The sequence below is a fragment of the Danio rerio genome, chromosome 3, assembly GCF_049306965.1.
Source record: "Danio rerio strain Tuebingen ecotype United States chromosome 3, GRCz12tu, whole genome shotgun sequence".
NCBI classification, from domain to species: domain Eukaryota; kingdom Metazoa; phylum Chordata; class Actinopteri; order Cypriniformes; family Danionidae; genus Danio; species Danio rerio.
Genome location: NC_133178.1, coordinates 10074846 through 10093782, shown reverse-complemented (window position 1 = coordinate 10093782; position 18937 = coordinate 10074846). Strand labels below are relative to the sequence as shown.

The 18937-nt window shown below is 38.0% G+C and overlaps 1 protein-coding gene across 4 annotated transcripts in view; it reads left to right on the top strand.

Annotated features, from left to right (window-relative positions):
* crebbpb (CREB binding protein b) overlaps positions 1–18937 on the top strand; it is an 85430-nt gene that overhangs the window by 21210 nt on the left and 45283 nt on the right.

Below are 18937 nucleotides of genomic sequence, written 5' to 3'. Positions count from 1 at the left end.
TGTGTGTGTGTGTGTGTGTGTGTGTGTGTGTGTGTGTGTGTGTGTGTGTGTGTGTGTGTGTGTGGATTATTGATAGTCATCACAATGTCAAATTTTCAAGTTAAATTTAGATTTTATTTTGTTGGCAAGTAAAGTTTGTAGAAACCGGGCAACTAATCATTCGATTAAACTATTTTGTTATCAAAACTTGACAATCGTGTCAACCAGTTTGCAATTATGTGATTTCCAAAAATGGATCAAAATAAATTTTTATGTCCGTGGATTATTAATAGTTATAACAATAAATGTAAAATTTCCAGGTTAAGTAAAAAAAAAATTGGCAAGTAAAGTTTGTAGAAACCAAGCAATTAATCATTCATTTAAACTCTTTTTAACTTGACAATCTTGTCAATCAGATTGCAGTTTGTGAATGTATGGCTAGGAGACATGGTTAAAAAATGATGGAAATACATTTTTATATCAGGGGATTATTGATGGTCATCCCGATAAATGTAAAATTTCCAAGTTCTGATTTTTTTGTTGGCAAGAAAAGTTTGTAAAAATCAAGAAACTATTTCATTTTCTTAACACTTTTATTATTAAAATTTGACAATCTTGTCTACCAGATTGCCATTTGTGAATGTACGGCTATGAGATATGTCCAAAAAAATGATCAAAATAAATGTTTATATCAGTGGATTATTGATAGTCATCACAATAAATGTTAAATTTTCAAGTTACATTCAGATTTTTCTTGTTGGCAAGTGAAGTTTGTAGAAAACAGGCAACTAATCATTTATTTAAACTCTTTTGCTATCAAAACTTGACAATCGTGTCAATCAGATTGCAATTTGTGAGTGTGTATGGCTCAGCAATATAGTCAAAAACTAATCAAACTACATTTTTATATCAGTGGTTTATTGATAGTCATCACAATAAATGTTAAATTTCCTGTCAAATTAGAAAGTTCAGTTAATATTTTTTGATTGCCAAGTAAAGTGTGTAAAAACCAGGCAACTAATTGTCAATTTAAATCCTTTAATTATTGAAACTTGAAAAGTGTGTCAGCCAGATTTTTCACAGTAAACCAAAATTTCACAATTATGAGGTACAAAATATATGAGGATAAATATTTGTTAACCTTTGAAGTGAATTAAGAATTTTTTGCTAGAATTTCTTTCTTTAAATGTGTAAATATTTGATAAAAAAATCTTCCTTTTATTTAATAAAACCTAAGCAGGGTCTTCCATAATATCATTTAGACTATAATAATCATAAGTAAAACTAATCGTGCTTTATTTTACCCTAAGTTAAAATACCATGGAAACATTCTGGCTTTTATGATGATTGAATGAAAAACTGAGCCTGAACGCATTTACATACAAAAACAAATTCAAGATTGCTATAGCTTGATAACAATTACTGTAATTATATAAAACTTTTAAAAAGTTGCCTACATTACTAATATGGTGCATTTCCTATGGATATCCCCCAGTCTTGTCATTACTGGTAGAGTTGTCTATAAAGGTAATGCCTTAAGAATGTCCATTTTCTGTTTACATTTTGAGAGTTGTTGAGTGAAACACCCTTTGAGCCAATCACAGTCATTTCTGTTGAGCACTTAAACACATCAGCCAATGAGTGGTGTTTACGAACATAATAGTGGGAAAATGCTGAAAGTACTGAAGTCTGTACTTTTGACAGCTCTAGTTACTGGTGCTACAGTAAATCTATGGAAAAGGCACTTTGTTTTCCCTTTAGTCAGTGATTTTTACTTTTTAGTTTTAAGCTGTGTAAGCAATAATATTGAGAATTACACTAAAACCAATGTAATCCAGGGCCTTAAAATCCAATGAAACATTTTAGTTGGGTTTGAATGTTCAAGCAAAGCAATTTACTATTCTAATATACTATGCATGTTTTTTCACTTTCAACCATCCTTGTGCATGTGTAGTTTCAGTTTCAACCCACTGCTGTTTATGATATATAAATTTAGGAAACAGGAAGGCGAGCTCTTGTAACATGACATGTTGGTTTGGCATTTTCATATCGCTTCTCAAACCGCAAGCCTTAAAGTACAAATAAATCCTGGGTTATGTTCAGCTTGAGGTATATAAGCATCGTTTATGGCCTGCTGTTGACCGCCGGTGAGCAGAACTGATTTATTTACACATGGAAATCAGTTGTGTTGTTATTACATCAGATAATAAATCATTTGCTATCCATTTTTTTATACTCTTTATCTTAATCTGAGCAGTTCCTCGTTCATCTTTATGAATTAAAATGTAAAAGAAAAGTGTGGGTTTATATAGAAAACATCTGTGTTTTGTGGACAGCAGTATTGGACTTTTTTTTTTTTTTTTTTTGCCATTTTTGCACAGAATTTTGTAAAATATCTGTTTATGTGGAGTGGTTTTGGGAGTATTGTAACTAAACACTTAATATATGAATTGTAAAATAACAACTTAATTTTTATTTAATGTTTACAATCTTTAAATAAGTGGATCTAATTGGATTAGCAAAGCAAGTCTCTCATCTGCTAAAAGACAGATAATACTACTTTACAAATTGTATTGTATATGAATTTAGTATTCATATACAATACAATTTGTAAAGTAGTATTATTTAGCCAATTTATTTTATTTATTATTTATTTTATTATTTATTTTATTTATTATTTAGCCAATTTAGCCAATCATCATCATGTGAAAAGCGGGGGGTGGGGGAGGGGAATGTTCTTAGAGTGTGCGCGGCGTTTCTGAAGAGCGAGGAGGGATCCGGGGGTGAGAAGGGTGTGTGACTTATTTGAGGACCGGGAGGGAGATGCACGATTTAATGGAGATTATTACTCGTTTGCGAGCATTATGAGTCCAGCAAATGCATAGAGACTACCTGAACTTCCGGGAGACTAGGGATGTCTGAATATCACGTTTAACAACTATAGTGAGATGCAATCCAGCATTACGTCCTTAATAATCTGTCCAACGTCCACTGCTCTCTGCCTGGAACTCAGAGGAGCGCATGACATTGTGGCTGTGTGTGTGGCTCTGTCTGTTTGTGTGTGTGTGGTCATGTGATGTGCATTTTTAGCGGACAGAGGGCTGTTCAAAAGTGCTAGGTAAAACACAATGTGGATGTGGATCAGTTTCGTTCTAAAATGCCATTCTAAAACTAAGACCTATTGACGTAAATGTGGCCTCAGTGTGTATTTTTCGCGAGCGGGTTTGCGACGGGGGCGGGAAGGAGGATCGGCGATGCCGGCTCAGCATCATGTTGTCTATTGGCCATCGGCCCAACCCTATTAAGATTATGAAAGCACTATATGCTCTCACGGTTTTGACATTTTCACAATTCCAAATGTTTTTGGCTCCTAATCCAGCTAAAAGGTCGCTGAGATCTTTTAAATATAGGCGTCTTATTCAACTTTTCAGAGGATAACATCAAAGCGTGCCTGTCTGGGCTTTTCACAGAAAGGTTGTTGTGGCTATCACACATGTCTGACTGTTGTGGTTTGACAGGAAACCAATCGGAAACCAGTCTACTATACTGTGCTTTCGTCGCTAGTAGTGCGCACTCATCAAACACTTGTGCCAAGAGCTGGGTTCATATCGAGAAATCAGGCAATCGCTGGAGTTTGCAAATGAAATGTAGTGAATAGCTTGACACAGGCTGACGGAGAGCTCATGGGTTTCATATCTGGCTGTTTGCTCAGAGGTGAATAGTTGTGCTGTCGGTAGTGTGTGGCGTGTGTGTTTGCATTGCACACACATTATAAGAGTCACAAGTGCAGGTGAAGTGAGTGAGATCAGACCACATCAGAGCGACGGGGCTTCTGCTCACTGTTCAATGCTGCAGTGTGACTTTACTGTAGGCTCACTTGAGGCAGAGCAAATCTGAGGGATGCTTTTCACACTTGTTGTGTCTTATTTCAGATTTATTAGGTTGGTTTTGATTGGTTGATGTAGTTTGTTGTCCAAAATAATGTGTTATCAATTTAATTGATTAATAATTTTAGAGATTAAATTAGCAAAAATTTTATTACAACTGCATTTTAATTAGTGAAATGATTTATGAGTTTTATGAGTTTTGTTTGACAAGTTGATGTTTTTGCACTGTGCAATGGGTCAACTGAGATTTTGCTGGTGTATTTATATTGCTGTGGATGTATTTGTATGGATGTTAGTGGACAGTACTAGGATGATATTAGAAAAAACTGACTCTTTTTTTCAGCAATGTTTAGTGCCGTTTTAAATTGGAACTGTTTTACTAGATGAATTGAATAGCTCAATTTATTAATTGAGGGTGCTCTCACACCTGTGAATCGATTCAGTTGTTCTGAAACAGGGATTTCAAATGTTACATTGTTGCTCTTTGCTCTTGGAGCGGTTCGCTTTCACACTGCAAAGTTTCTAATCAGACCAAAAGAGCTAAAACAAGTCACGTGCGAGTAAACTCTCCTTACATTGCAGGGCTCGAAATTAACTTTTTTACTTGGTAGCACAGGTGCTCCCAACTTCAAATATTTAGGAGCACCAGAAAAAATTTAGGAGCACCCACCAAAAATGAACGAGCACCGCTGCAAATTGTTTCGTAAGGGATTTATTGTATTTTAAAACAACATTAATAGGACTGACAAAAACCAGAAACAACTATCTAACTAATGCTGCGAAGACATTGATATTTGTGTGCAATAATTCCAAAATGAATGTCTAATAATTAGGCTATAGAATATTAATGATGATGAAAATGACAATAATAGTAACAATGAATTCCATTTCTCATTATGATACTGCCTTGAATGTGCATAAATGTATGTTATCTGCTATAAAATGTCAGTTACTTTATGAAAAATAATTGTATAGTTTGCATCAAACAAAAATGAAGCATTGCAGTAGGAAATATTTATTTTGTGCTGCTGTTTTTATATGCATGTCAATTTAATAAATAATATTTCTGCAACAAAACAAACAAAAGATTATAATAAATCATTCAATTCAATGATGAAAGCTGCAAAGCAGTCATCAGTAAATAAATAAAATAATAATATACACCTCAAACAAGAATAGACAAAAGAAAGAAAGTAAAGTCTCACTTCTATCACTCTTTAAAAGTTTTGGTTTCAGTTTGTGTCAATTTAAAGGTTCAGTCTGAGCTGATCTTCATGTTTCTGTGTTTGTGGAAAAGCTGGCGAGTCAGCCGACCCAATTTATGAGCAGGCAGAGCAGGATTCTTGCGCTGACCACCGGCCCAATACCGGTCTTTGTTATGAGCCGCAGTTTCAGTGTAAACTTAGTAAAGGCGAGCTCCTTTGGCGATGATATGTACAGTATTAGATTTGACTTTTAGCGGACCTTTGCGCTGAACACGCAGTGAATGCAACGCATGGAGATTCGGGCACCTTCTCCAAGAAGCGCGTACTCGATTGATCACAGCTGGCGGATCATTATTCACCACGTGACGTGTCATGATCGCTTTCATCTGCGCCTTAACTTTAGGTGGGGTTTGCAAACCTGCGTGCTTTAAGTTTTTACTCTTCAGCCGTTTGTATTTCCCGTGGTCATAAAAGCTCCTTCCCTGTCATCTGACAGCGGAATACCTTGAGTGAATGACAGCTAATATGGACCAATATAGCGGCAGGGAAGAGTGATTCAGCACGTTTTTAGAAAAAACCAAAACAGGTCGCACTACAACCATTATCTGCAGTCGCACTAATGCTCCCAGATATATTATGAGGTCGCATAGATTAATTTTCGGGCGCATATGCAACCAAATTGGTCGCAATTTCGAGCCCTGCATTGGTCAGTGTCAGGGTTTATTTTGCAGGGTTTATTTTTGCTCAGCTGTCAGGAGAGGTGGTGGTTTGGTGGAGTTTGACAAGGTGCGCGCGACGTGTCTGAAGAGTGAGAAGAGATGCGGTGGAGAGGGGTGAAAAGGGTGCACAACGTAGCCTATTTGTGGGCCGGGAGGGAGACGCGAGATTACCGGGAGATTATCACTCAATTGCGGGCATCCAGAGACTCGCGAAACTTCCCGCCCTACTCATAATTCTCTTTTCATATAGCCGTATGCCTATTACATATCCATAAACACAGTGATATAACCGCGCTCGGATCGTTTGCTTTCTCACTGCAATCGATCCGCTCCAGAGTTCGTTTCAATCGAGCCGAGACCACCTCCTTCAAGCGATCTCGGAGCGATTGATTTGGCGCGGATCCGAGAACGATTGGTGGATTCACATATGCCAAACGAACCACGCTAACTGGGCAAACGAGACCGCTTCGGAAACAAAAGTGTAGGTGTGAAAGCACCCTTAGATTGATTGGGATGAGTGTTGTAGGAGATTGAATCGTAGATAATATAATAAAGGCGCACTCACACTATGCTATCCAAACCGTGCCCAAGCTCGTTTCCTGGATCGTTTGAGAAGTGTGAGTGCTCTGAATCGGGCTCGGGCCCGGTTGGAAGAGGTGTGCCAGAGCACGGTTTACTTGGGCTCAGACGCGATACCCTTGTGAGTCCAAAGTGCACCTGAGCCTGAAACTGAAGACGAGACGAGACATCATATGTTTCATATGTGTTTATTAATCATTCTTACTGTTCAATGAACGCAAACTGGCGTAGTTTATTAAAGACACAAACCCCTCACTGCACGACATCTACACCTTCAGCAAACCTCCGGATTCCTGCAGCACGAGGACTTTGATTGTTTATGAGCATCAAAAGTGGCTGATCTGTTCGGCTAAATATTTGACTACGTGTCACCGCATATCAAACGACTAAAACGATACAACTAAAGAAATCTCCACTGTGCTGAGCGACAGCGCTTACTGAACAGCGTATCATCGATGACGTAAGCGTGCTCTGGTTCGAATGCAATGTGAATGCGGGCCGTCGGGGGAGATGGGAGGGGGGGACAAACGTGCTTCAGCCCGGTTCAAGACAACTGTACATGGTGTGAGCACACCCTCAATGACAGACATTGATGAATACAATAGACCAAAGATACAAGTGAAATTTAGGCAATGCTTTCTGTTTATTATTGGGTGTCTTAACTGTATTCAACACAGAATAGTCACAGAATAAAACACAGAATAGTCATTGAATTTATAACACTATTTAGTTTTATAATTTATTGTATTAAACGTCTTTTTAACTGCTCACACAATCACATTAAAAACACACACACGCACAAAAAAAAAAAAAGAAAAACACTTTTACTCCATTAACCGAAGTGCTTCCCACTCGACTTTACTCGTGCGGGCCGCACAGGTATATTAACGGCGGCCCAAGTATATTTGGCAATGACACAAGAATAGTACTATTATTATTATCCTTTTACACTTTATTTGTATCTGTCCACGATAGCCTAGCATACGAGCTGTATTAACCAGTGGAAAGTTTTCTCTCGCTCTGAACGTTTCCTGCTGGATTTTTGTGCGCAAAAACTGTCACTCAGACAGTCACATGCTCTGCACACCCAGAGAGATGTGCCAAAATGCGTCTGACCGTAGTTTCTGAATCTCCTAAATGTCTGGGGTTCAGGTTTTACTTTCGCTTTGTAAAGTTGCCATTATTTGTATGCGTTTTTGCATGACCTTTTCGTAGCTGACTGTGCGCGCACAGCCACGAGAGATTAATTGATTAATCATTTAATAATCTACTCAAATAAACTTTACTATATACTCGGAAAGAACAAAATATACTGGCTGCAAAACATTTGTTAGAAATGGCTAATTAACCAATTTGCCTTATTTAAATAATCTACACCTTTAATTTTTGTAATTGTTCTAATATTTCGCTATATTGTCTATTTTTTTCTGTTATTTATTTTTCATTTGCTGTATATTTTATTAGTTTAGTGATGTTAATATATTATATGCTTGATGCATATCTAAAATGCTTTGGCAATACTGTAATGTCATGCCAATAAAGCAACCTTAGAGAGAGAGCAAGAGAGAATTATGTGCACCGTAACTACAAGCTTTATATTAACAGATTTATTGCGTTTGAAGTCCTGATGATTAAATAAAAGGTTAAGTAGAACATCTCATGCTTAAAATGTGTAGATTCAGTGGTAAAGTGTATCATTTATCAGATGTGCCATTATTAATGGTTTCTAAAACAATATCTGTCTGTGCTTTTCATTCCGTCATCTTCAGCAATTGACATTTTTGCGCTGTAACTTCCCGTCACCTGTGGGCATAAGGCTGAATGATTGACAGCTGATGTTCACCAACTTAATCGCATTTAGTTATAAAGTAGTGCGCCAATCAGAAGAGCTTGAAGGCGGGGCAAGCATTGCAGGATTTGTTTACTGTAGAAAGTTGACACAAAGACTGTTTTAAGCTATTCCCGAGCGCTGCATTTCACGTTTTTAGGTGCAAAGATGCATTCTGCATGAATGTCTCCTAAATCTGCGCACAAATGCTCCCAAATATATTTCAAGAGTTCCCACTTAGATATATGCTTAGCGTTTATAGCATGCTGTCCTGGGAGAGAACCCTGAGCAGAGAGATACTGAGCCCAAGGCTCCAGCCCAGTCATTAAGCATATCAGGGGATCCGAGATCAGGTAGGTCTCGAGAGCTCCCCCTTAGATGGGGTGGAATGGAGGATTCTTCCAAAACAAAGATAGAGCAGTATCGAAAAAACGATCCATTTATAGTAAGCTTGGATCCCTCTGATTGGATTAATACTGATTACAGATAAGCAGCCAGTCGTGCTCAATCATATCACGTGCTCCTCTCAAAATTAGTTTATGAAACTTCACTTTGAGGTCGTATAGATAAAATTTGGGTGCAAATGCGTCCAAAACGGTCGCAATTTGGAGCCCTGTATGAAGTGTGTAATGATGGACACTTAACGCACTCAACGACCGCAGGATTGCTCACGTAGCGGAAGGGGCGGAGCTATCGGGCGCACATGTTGGATAACTTTATTTGTTTTGGATGGTGAAAGCAAACTTCTCCTACGAGAGTGATTATAGCGCCTCCCGATGGTGAATGCGGCAATACTCACGGCAGGTATTATTTGATAATTCGGTTGTTTATTTCACTGATTTGGCAACCGTCAAACGTCATCAGGGAAACGGTTTAAATTTCCGCTTAGTAAAAAAAACTGTGTGCCATTTGGGACGACGCTACATACATATACTATCCTGCTGAGTGTGTAAGTGCATAAGTACATAGTGCATGAGTGTATAGTGTGCCATTTGGGACGCAGCTTCCATCTCTGCTCTGCTTTTCTCTGTCTGTGTGTGTGTATGGACCTTTGACCTGCTTGCGTGAGGTAACGTAACCTCTCTCGGCTGTTACAGCAATTCTTGTTGATCCACACACACAAGCGTGTTACTCTGCAGTGTGTGTTTTCTCCATTGCGTCCATTAGCTGTGATAACTGTGCATTATAGACTGTAAGTGCGGCCGTTTATCTGTATCAGCATCTCTCATCAGTAAATCCCGCCAGAGCTGTGCTAACTGTTAGAGCCAATCGCAGCCCTTTTTGTTGAGTGTGGGAACACAATAACCAATCGCAGGTGTTTAAGAACTCGCTTAACAATGCACAAAAAGCGAGCAGGATAATACATTTATTTAAAAATTACATTCGTTTATTTGCTATAAATGCTCATGTTGTTCGGTGCATGTACTTAAGTTTTGTTTGAAAGAGTGTTTTCATTGAGCAGGTAAAATTAAAGGTAAAGTTCACCTGTCTGACTGCAAGTTTTATAGGACAAAATTGTTTCACAAATAATACACTTGAATACATCTATAAATTCTACAATAAATATTAATGTATTAAAAATTAGGATTCTTGTGCTGTGAATTAAAATCTAAAATTGTGTATTGAAAGCTTTGTCAGTGCGTCAAATGTCATGAAATCAATATGAAAAACGTAACACAACAGGTTTTAAAGGTTTTATTTATCTAATATTTAAGGTTGTAAATATAACTTCAACTGAATTTAAAATACTATAGTTATTTTCTTAATTTGTTATGACAACTGACAACTTTATTGGATAAAAGGGTTTTAAATAAACAGTAGCATAGTGTAGTGATTTTGCTTGTTCTTTCTTTGGTGCTGTTAAATCACAACATTAAACCTGTAGCTCTTTCATGAAATGATTGTAAATTGTATTTAAATCACTATTTGATTAAATAAATCGCAATTCGATTTTTTTCTCCAAATCGTGGAGCCCTACTACAATGGCTTAACTTGGGATGGAACAGTTCATGAAAGAACCAAACTGTTTAATTCATATGTTAATTCTCATTGCACTGCAACATACAGGCTGAATGCATAAAACAGATCAACAAATGGCCATCTTTAAAGCACAGCCGGCATGACTAAAGTGAAAGTAAACATTAGTCAGCCATAGTCAGACAAGACATTATTAAAAGTTAAATACTAAAGTTGCAATTAAGAATTGTGTTATATTTTTAGGGTGCAACATAGATACTAATTACAATGTTGCAGGTTTCAAAAACAAATATGTTTATTTTATTTTACTTCCTCATTGATTCATCAATTTGGAAGGTTATTATGAAAAAAAACTGGTGTGACCAACTTAAGTTATTAGTACCAGTGCAGTCATATAAGAATGAGTCTGGAGCCTTGGGCGAAAGCCATAATGAACACTGTCTGTTTTTATAGTGAAAGATATGCAGCCTTATGCTTATTTTATATTTGACAATGTGTTCTCAACTACAGTTAAAGTGCTCATTCACACCAAATGTGTCTTTGCTTTTTAACATGCGAGGAATGGTTCAGAAAAAAAGCATGAGGGTATCCACCACTAATTACCTGTAAGCAGAAACTTGCAATGATTGCCCTGCTTTTGGGTTCTTTTGATTGGTCCACTGCTATGGAACTGACATTGATGAGCAGCTCTGTGTGTTAAAGTTGAAGTTCTTCTAACTTTACACAGTATCTAAAATCATGACGCTCATGTGTACGACACTTTAAAAGACACAAGTGTAATGATCACACAGGTCAAGTGCATTAGCATCGGGGAAAAACCTCCGTTAGAAAGTAATTCCGTCATTCCGAGTTCATAATAGTCCAAAAGGTGACGATTATATTTAAACATGGCAGTTTGTTCATGTTTTAGGTTGCTGAAAGAATCATTTGCTCCTTTGTTTTGTCGGGCTTCTCCTTTGTTTTTTCTCACTTCACTCTTGTGTTTGTTCATTTCTAAAAGGATCAGATCCTTTTAGCCCTTCAGTAATCACACACACATTATTATCTTCAGCTAAAGATGTTCGTTATTTCAAATATAGATGCGTGGCTCGAGCATGCAAGAAGGCAAACTGCTCGTGCTTTAGGCGGCATTGTAAACAACTGCGGGACATAGAGTATATTCTAGTCTTCTTCCTGGCTTTGTGGCTGTTCATCAAGACAACGACAAGGTTTGTTTGAGCTCGGGTCGACCATGGCAATGGTGCTTCCTTTGTTTTCATTCTCCTAGTTTGTGTACGAGCTAGTGATGTTTCTCTGTAGCCAAAAGAGTTCTAGCTCTGCCGTTTGGTACCCTTTTGTTTTGCTAGGTACTTGGCTTGGGCGGTAATATGGTATACCGCGGGATCTAAAAATAGCAACGGTGTCAGTTTCAATACTGTTGTACCGTCATAAAAACAATGCACTTATATAGAAGTATTAAATAAGTATTAAATAATAAATATTATTTATTTAATGCCTACAAATGCGTATGCATGACTGTCATCACGGGACAGTGTGGAAGAGAGAGAGAGAGAGGAGAGGTAGGATAGGTAGTCTGGCACCAAGTGATCTGTAGTTTTGCAGCATTTCCGGTTTCGGCCGAATGAGAAGGGAGACGTGGTAAATACGAACTAGAGGTCTGCATTCCTGCTGCTGTACCGCGGGAGCTGCGGAACCCGACCAGATTTCTTGTGGTGCGGGAATAAATTTTTGAATAAATCGCGGGAGCGGTCAGTAACTCTGGTGTAATTTGAAAGGGAGCTGGCAGTCTAACAATATCGCTCCCGAGCACGCATGGAGAGAGAGAAAGCACTCAGGCACTTGGTGCTGTCTCTCTCTCTCTCTCTCTCTCTCTCTCTCATTCTGTGTCTATTTAATAAAGTTTGATCTAGAAAAATTAAACTTATGTAATTGAATTTTTTGCTTTGTTGTGTTGAGGCTGTTTTATGGTGCCATATATAAACACTATTTGATCATCTATGTTAAGCTGTTTTTGACAATTTACATTGTTAAAAAGCGCTATAGAAATAAAGACGACATTTTGTGTTTTCATACCCACTGGGCTGATTTTGAGGCTTAGTTTGGTCACAACTTTCTCTGTGTTTTAGCAAATGTATTGATTTTGGTGGCAAATCTTATTTTGCCCCCTATTTTGGGAAAATGCTTTGGACTGTGGTATTCTGTAGAACAATACACTGTTCAAATTTAAAACCCTTTCGTTATGTTGGTGGCTGTTTTTGCTCCATTGACTTCCATTATAATGACTTTTTTTTGATTGCAAAGCCATGGCACCATGTTTAGTGCAAACGGCATTTGTGTGTGACTCATCATTTCAGAAAGGCTTGAATAAACTTCACCACAAATACATAAAATAAACTTGCATGGAATATTTGAGTCAAAAGCTGCATTTCAGCTTCATCCTAGTCTGTCTCTATTAAGGTAGCTGCCGCTTGCCGGGCTGACAGCATCGTGAAGATTAATTGAATGATTATACAGCACCTCTCGCGCTTAAAATGTGTGAATTCAGTGGCAAACGCTGTTACTTTCAAACCTCGTCCTACAGACTTTACAGTGAATGCCTTTAGTCATTTTCATAGCAGACTTGAAGCCACTTTTATCTTTTATCCACCTTTGGAAAAGTTTAAATGGTGGATTAACAGTCAGCACGTGATTACTAATAAGTTGTACCATTATAAGTAACTTTAGGTAAATTTGTCAGTGTTATTTTAATTTCTCATCTTCAGCGCTTCACATTTTTGCGGTTGTAGCTCCTGTCATCTGAATGAGTAATTGACAGCTGATATCAACCAATCATTCGAGTTCAGTCCTAGAGCAGTCGGCCAATAAGAGGAGCACAAAGGTGGGGCAAGCATTGCTGGCTTTTTTTTTTTTTTTTTTACTTCAAGTTCACATAACAACTGTTTATCTGTTCCTGAGTGCTGCATTTGGCGTTTTTATGTGCCAAGATGCTTTCTGCATAAATGTCTCCTAAATTTGCCCACGCGTGAGGATTTTGCAGTGAAAACATTGAAAATTTATGCACTCGCTCAAATGCTTCCAAATATATTTAAAGGTCACAGAGATAAAATTTTTGGTGCAAATGCGACCAAAACAGTCGAGCCCTTGCATCTTTACTTGTTATTATTTCCTCAATAATAATAAAATAAGGAAGTTATCATCAATTACAATACAAATTACAGTGAACTCCAAATGAACTCTTGCCTCCTTCGTTAGCTGTGGGAAAAAGACATTAGAACGACACAGATCTCTTTGCATATTTATGCCCGCTGGAAAAAAAAAGTGATTGACAGGTGGTAATTTACGTGTAACTTTATTTACTTATGGTTTGGTTATAGGTAAAGCAAAGACCATGTGGGTCAGGTAGTTAAAAATGGTAGGCTACAATTAATTAATTCGTTATTTATTAGTGGATATTTAACAATGACTACTAACCCCCGCCTACGACGATGATGCCATCGTCCATCGCAGTGTTTTACATTAGACCTCGTACGATGCCAAATTGTTCAACATCGCCCAACCCTTGTCTGTATCACTGACTGCTGTTTATCTGCTGTAACGCATGATGAGAAACAGACACTTATTTGCATTTAAAGGCTACAAAAAACAGCTACAGTGTACTCAGACAACAAAATGGACAGATTGTTATTTATGCCTTGTATGACTTAATAATGTCCCTGAAAAGTCACTTAATAATGACTTAATAAAGGTAATAATGAATTGTCTGATGAGTATTTTGAGCTAAAACTTTACAGACACATTCTGGAGACACCCCTTTTACTTGTAAAAAAAAAAAGGGGGGGGTAAAATAGGTGCTCTAACATTTAGTTTTTTTACTGTTGATCATCAGTTACAGTGCAGAAAAAAAGCTTCCTTTCTGGCTTTTACATGGTGTGGTGTATCCTGTGTGTGAGACAGTGTGTGCACAGGAGACATTTGCACACTTATTTTGATATGTTTGAGAAAATAAATAAGCAGCTCAGCTCTCAGAACATAGTAAACATAGTAAGTGTATTTATGCACACACACCACACTGACAAATTGTGCCTCTTCCCAACAGAGAAAACCATCAACAGTGCATGATTGTATGCTTTCAAGGATTTGCAATCAAAAAATGTGGTTTTAATGGAAGTCAACGAGGCAAAAACAGACACAAACAAAACAAATGGGTGCTCAATTTGAACAGAGTCCGTTGAGTTTGTGAAGATTTCCAAAGCATTTTCCCAAAAGATGTGTCAAAATAAAATTTGTCACCAAAAATCATTGCATTTGCTGAAACAAAGTTTGACCCCAAAATCCCCCCAGAGTGGATGGAAACACAAAACATCATCTTTGATCAATACACAAGTGTTAATATTGCAATTACCCCAAAAAAAGACTGTTTATTTAAACAACAAAGAAACAAAAAGCCAAATGACCAGTAAAACTGTTGCTTTTACTTAGAAAAGTGTGTTAAGTGTGTAAGTAAGGATTGGTCTCTTGCTGTGTCGGTGGCGTCAGACTGGTGTTAGACTGAAGCAGGGATGTGTATTGCTCAGGACAGGGAGTTCCTCCGTGTGGCACGTTCAGCGGCGTCGACGGCGTATGCAGCGCTAATGGCTGCAGGCTCGCATTAGTGATGGTGGGGGAAGGGCTGCTTTACACACACCGCTGGAGGAGCTCTGATCTGTGAAGAAGAGCAGCTCTAAACACTGCTGGAAATGCCTCGCATTTAACCTAGGAAAGTTTAATCCAGCTGCACCATTTTGCGGTGACAACTTGCGATTCTGAATTGTTTTTCAGATGATTAATTTCTAATTACGTCTGAGATATAAAACCTGCTCATTCAGTTTTGTTTTGGTGGGAGATATCTTATATGTTGTCCTACTTGGATATTTTATCTTTGAGGATTTTTTTAACCTGTTATACATAAAGGTAACTCTGTTTCAAGTACCAATTCTCATTGTCTGGCTGCATATATTGAACGCTATTCACACTTTCAGGGTTTCTTCTCAGTAGCGCACGTCGTCATATTTGGTGACCTTAGAGCGCAGTAAATAGGAGAGTACAGCAAAGATTTTATTTTTACAGTGTTGTTTGCTGAAATAATAAAATAAAAACTCCACAATGGTGTTAAGGCTTTCAGATAAAGGAAAACAGTAGTGTGAGACTGATAACGGCTGCCAAAAAGAGAACATCATCAAAATTACTGTCTGTCCTGCCCCATAAACGCTGCATTTCAAACACCTCGCACAAGCTGTAGTTTTTCGTAATTGGATGCAAAGATGATATTTATAAATGCACAAATATACACAGGTTTCTTAAAAAAAAAAAAAAAAAAGAAGATACCGATGACCTTTTAAAGGAGTCATAACAGAGTTTCATAACGAGTTGTGAAAAGGCTCCAGTAAGATATTGGCTGTTTATTTGTACTTACAAAGCACATACTCTGCATGATCTTATTATATAGACCATTTTGAGGGATGTAATCAAAAAAAATGGTCAAAGTATTTCCTGTATTATATTTTTAATTTCTATAGCGCTCGAGAATCCCAAAAGAGCCACATATTGATAATGTTATGATAGCTGTTTTAAAATTAAGTTATGATTGAATTGCCTCTCGATACAGTTATGAAATAGTTTGAAAACAAGCTGGTAATGTTCATGGGCCAATGACATCAGCACAGTAAAATGGTCTATATGTCTGATCATAACTAATACCTAAAGGCTGATTTAGGGGCTGATCACACAGAACGCACTTTTCCGTTCAAAAAAACGCGAGGCGCCACCACACTGCCTTTATTTTGTTGACAAGAAAAAAAACAAGGTTGGTGCGCTTTTTATGTATATAAACAACGGCTGAATCAGCTGAGTATTGTGCACGAATGTTACTGTTGATATTGGTATAATTTAAATATTTAATAATATTGTGAAATTTAAGATTTACATTTAGTCATTTAGCAGGCTCTGTTATCCAAAGCGACTTACAGATGAGGACAAGGAAGCAATTTACACAACTATAAGAGCAACAATGAATAAGTGTTTTAGGCAAGTTTCAGGTATGTAAAGTGTAAGACGCAAAGCCATTAGTAATAATGTTTTTTTTTTTATTATGTTTTTAGTAGTACAGATAGCGATGGAGCCAGAGTGGGAATTGCAGATTAGGAAGGAAAGTGGAGTCTAAATAGTTGAGTTTTTAGTCGTTAAATTTGTGGGTCATGCAGCACCAGATAACTCAAAACAGCAACAACAAGTCTTCCATTTTCAAAAGCCTGTAGTTCTCTTAACAACACAAACACTGCTGTCATCTAAACAGAAACCCCACCTCTGCTTTCCTTTGATCGGAGAATAAAAAAAGACAACTTTTTTTAACTGCCAGCACACATCACGCAACGAAACAAACACAAGTCACAGCAAGTGGTGAAAGGCTGATTTATACTTCTGCGTCAAGCGCTCGCATGGGATACGTGGTGTTCAAGTGTTGAGTCCCGTGAAGGAGCTCTAGATGGAGACTGTTGTTTTATCTTTAGTTTATGATTAAAGTTGTTGCCCGTCTGCCGATTTCTGCCTTAAAATGAGCGAGTTTTAGCCACTTGCACATTAAGGTAGCGTTCAGAAAAAAGTAAAACACCAGCGAAGAAACTCGACACGCAGGTACATAAACGCTTACTGCTAGCAAGCGTTTCTTAAGTGTTATTGTAGAGCAACAGAAACAGCACGCAGAAGTATTAATGCACAGCCACGCACCTTGGATGCGCCGTGGGTCATGCTGATCACTTGAAGCAGGAGTATAAATCAGGCTTAAAATGTGAGGCATGGGGGCACATAAGCAGTGCGCAAACGCTTGCGGCTGTTAGCAAATCACTCAAAAAAGGTGCCTCAACGCAAAAAACGCATTCAGAGTGATCCGCCCCTTATACTTCTGCAGCGAGTGACCAACTTGACCCATGGCACATGCCTTGCGTGTAGTAGTGCATTTATTCTTCAGCGTGCTGTTTGTGTTGCTCTGCAATAACACTTCTGAAACACTAGCTGGCAGTAGGTTTTTGTTCCTCTGTGTCGAGTTTCTTCTTGGGTGTTTTGTTTTTTCTGAACATTACAAGTAGCTAAATTCAACCAATGCGCCAGACCATACGGGTGCGCTTAACGCAGAAGTATAAATCAGCCTTAACTCTAATTCACACTAGCAGCGACTTTGTAGCTGCCTGTCTCACTAGGTGGCGACCTGCTACAAACGCAGGTCTGTTTAGGTCAGGCGTGACCAACCCTGTTCCTAGCGATTGACCTTCTTGCAGATTTTAGTTGCATATCACCCACACACCTGCCTGTAATTATCCAGTGCTCCTCAGGTCCTAATTAATTGCTTCAGGTGTGTTTGATCCGGGTTGAAGCTGAACTTTGCTGGAAGGTTGATCTCCAGGAACAGGGTTGAGCACTGATGGTGTAGGTCAACAGCACAGAGAATACAATTGACCTCTGAGTGAGCTGAGAGAGGATCATGTGAGCTCTACTTGTGCTCCTATTGGCTGTCGCTAAAGAAAGTCGCTTTTCATTTGCATAAGGTTGAAGGATTCTCAACCTTGTCGCGTCGCTCGACATGCCCACCTGGTCGCCAATGGTCGCTGTCACTCGCGTAGAAGGAGGTCGTTGGAAGTCGCTCGCTCTTTGTTGAAATGAATGGTTGTTTGCTGCTTTGCTGCTGCGAGACACTCTTAGTTTGTATAAAGCTTACTTACTACTTTAATAACTATTAATAAACTAATGCAATTTAGGAGTTTAAGTCATAGCCAGGGCCAGACGGAATCTGCAGACGTTTTTTGCTTTTTCTGTGGAGAATTTTGGTAAAAATCTGCAGATTTCTGCGGAATTATTTTGGGAGTATCCAGTGGAGTTTCATAACTAAAACCTTAATATACGAAATAAAAAAGTAATGATTTACTGAATAAAACTGAATAAATTTAAATTTACACATTTAATCAAGTAAATAAACAGAATTAATGATGGGATAAAAATCTGCGGAATTCTGCGCGCGCAGATCCCGTGTGGGCCTAATCATAGCTAATGGTTTGTTAAAGGGTCTCGGAACACCAAAACACATTTTTGAGCTGTTGACAGCCATATATGTGTCCCACGCTGCTAAAAACACTATTAGGACACACATATTCCAGAAAAAGTGAAAATAGGTTGTTTTTGCGTCACTTTGAGCAAATTCGTTTTGTCGTTTGTTTAAACAAGTTTTTGAAGCTATGTCACACCGATTAGATCCTTGCGTGTGTTCCAGCGTGGAGACTGGCTGTTTGTATCTAAGAGTACTTTGCGACGTCTCTGAGTGTGCTGCATTCATTCATGAGAGATTTTGTTTAAACCAATCAGCGCGCTCTATTGTGTGCGGTGCAGCTTCATTAAAATGCGTGATAGTTTCGAAGACTGTTTTACCTGAAACAGTGTTCAGAAGGCAGAGAGACGACATGTTGTGTTGCCAAAACAAGTGGGAAAACAAGAATTGTTTGGAGATACGGGTCATTAGTGTTGCGTTTTTAAATGTGCTACAACTAAAGCCCCAGTCAGATCACATTGTCGGTTACGAAAGTCACTTTGTCAGATCATGCGAAATTCTTTTTTTAAATTAAATTATTTTTTTTCCTCTTGATAAAATCTTGACTTGATGTAATATAAATATATAGTTTTATAATAGTTATTAAATTCGTAAAGATTCTTATTTTGATATATAAAAACCATGCAATTAAT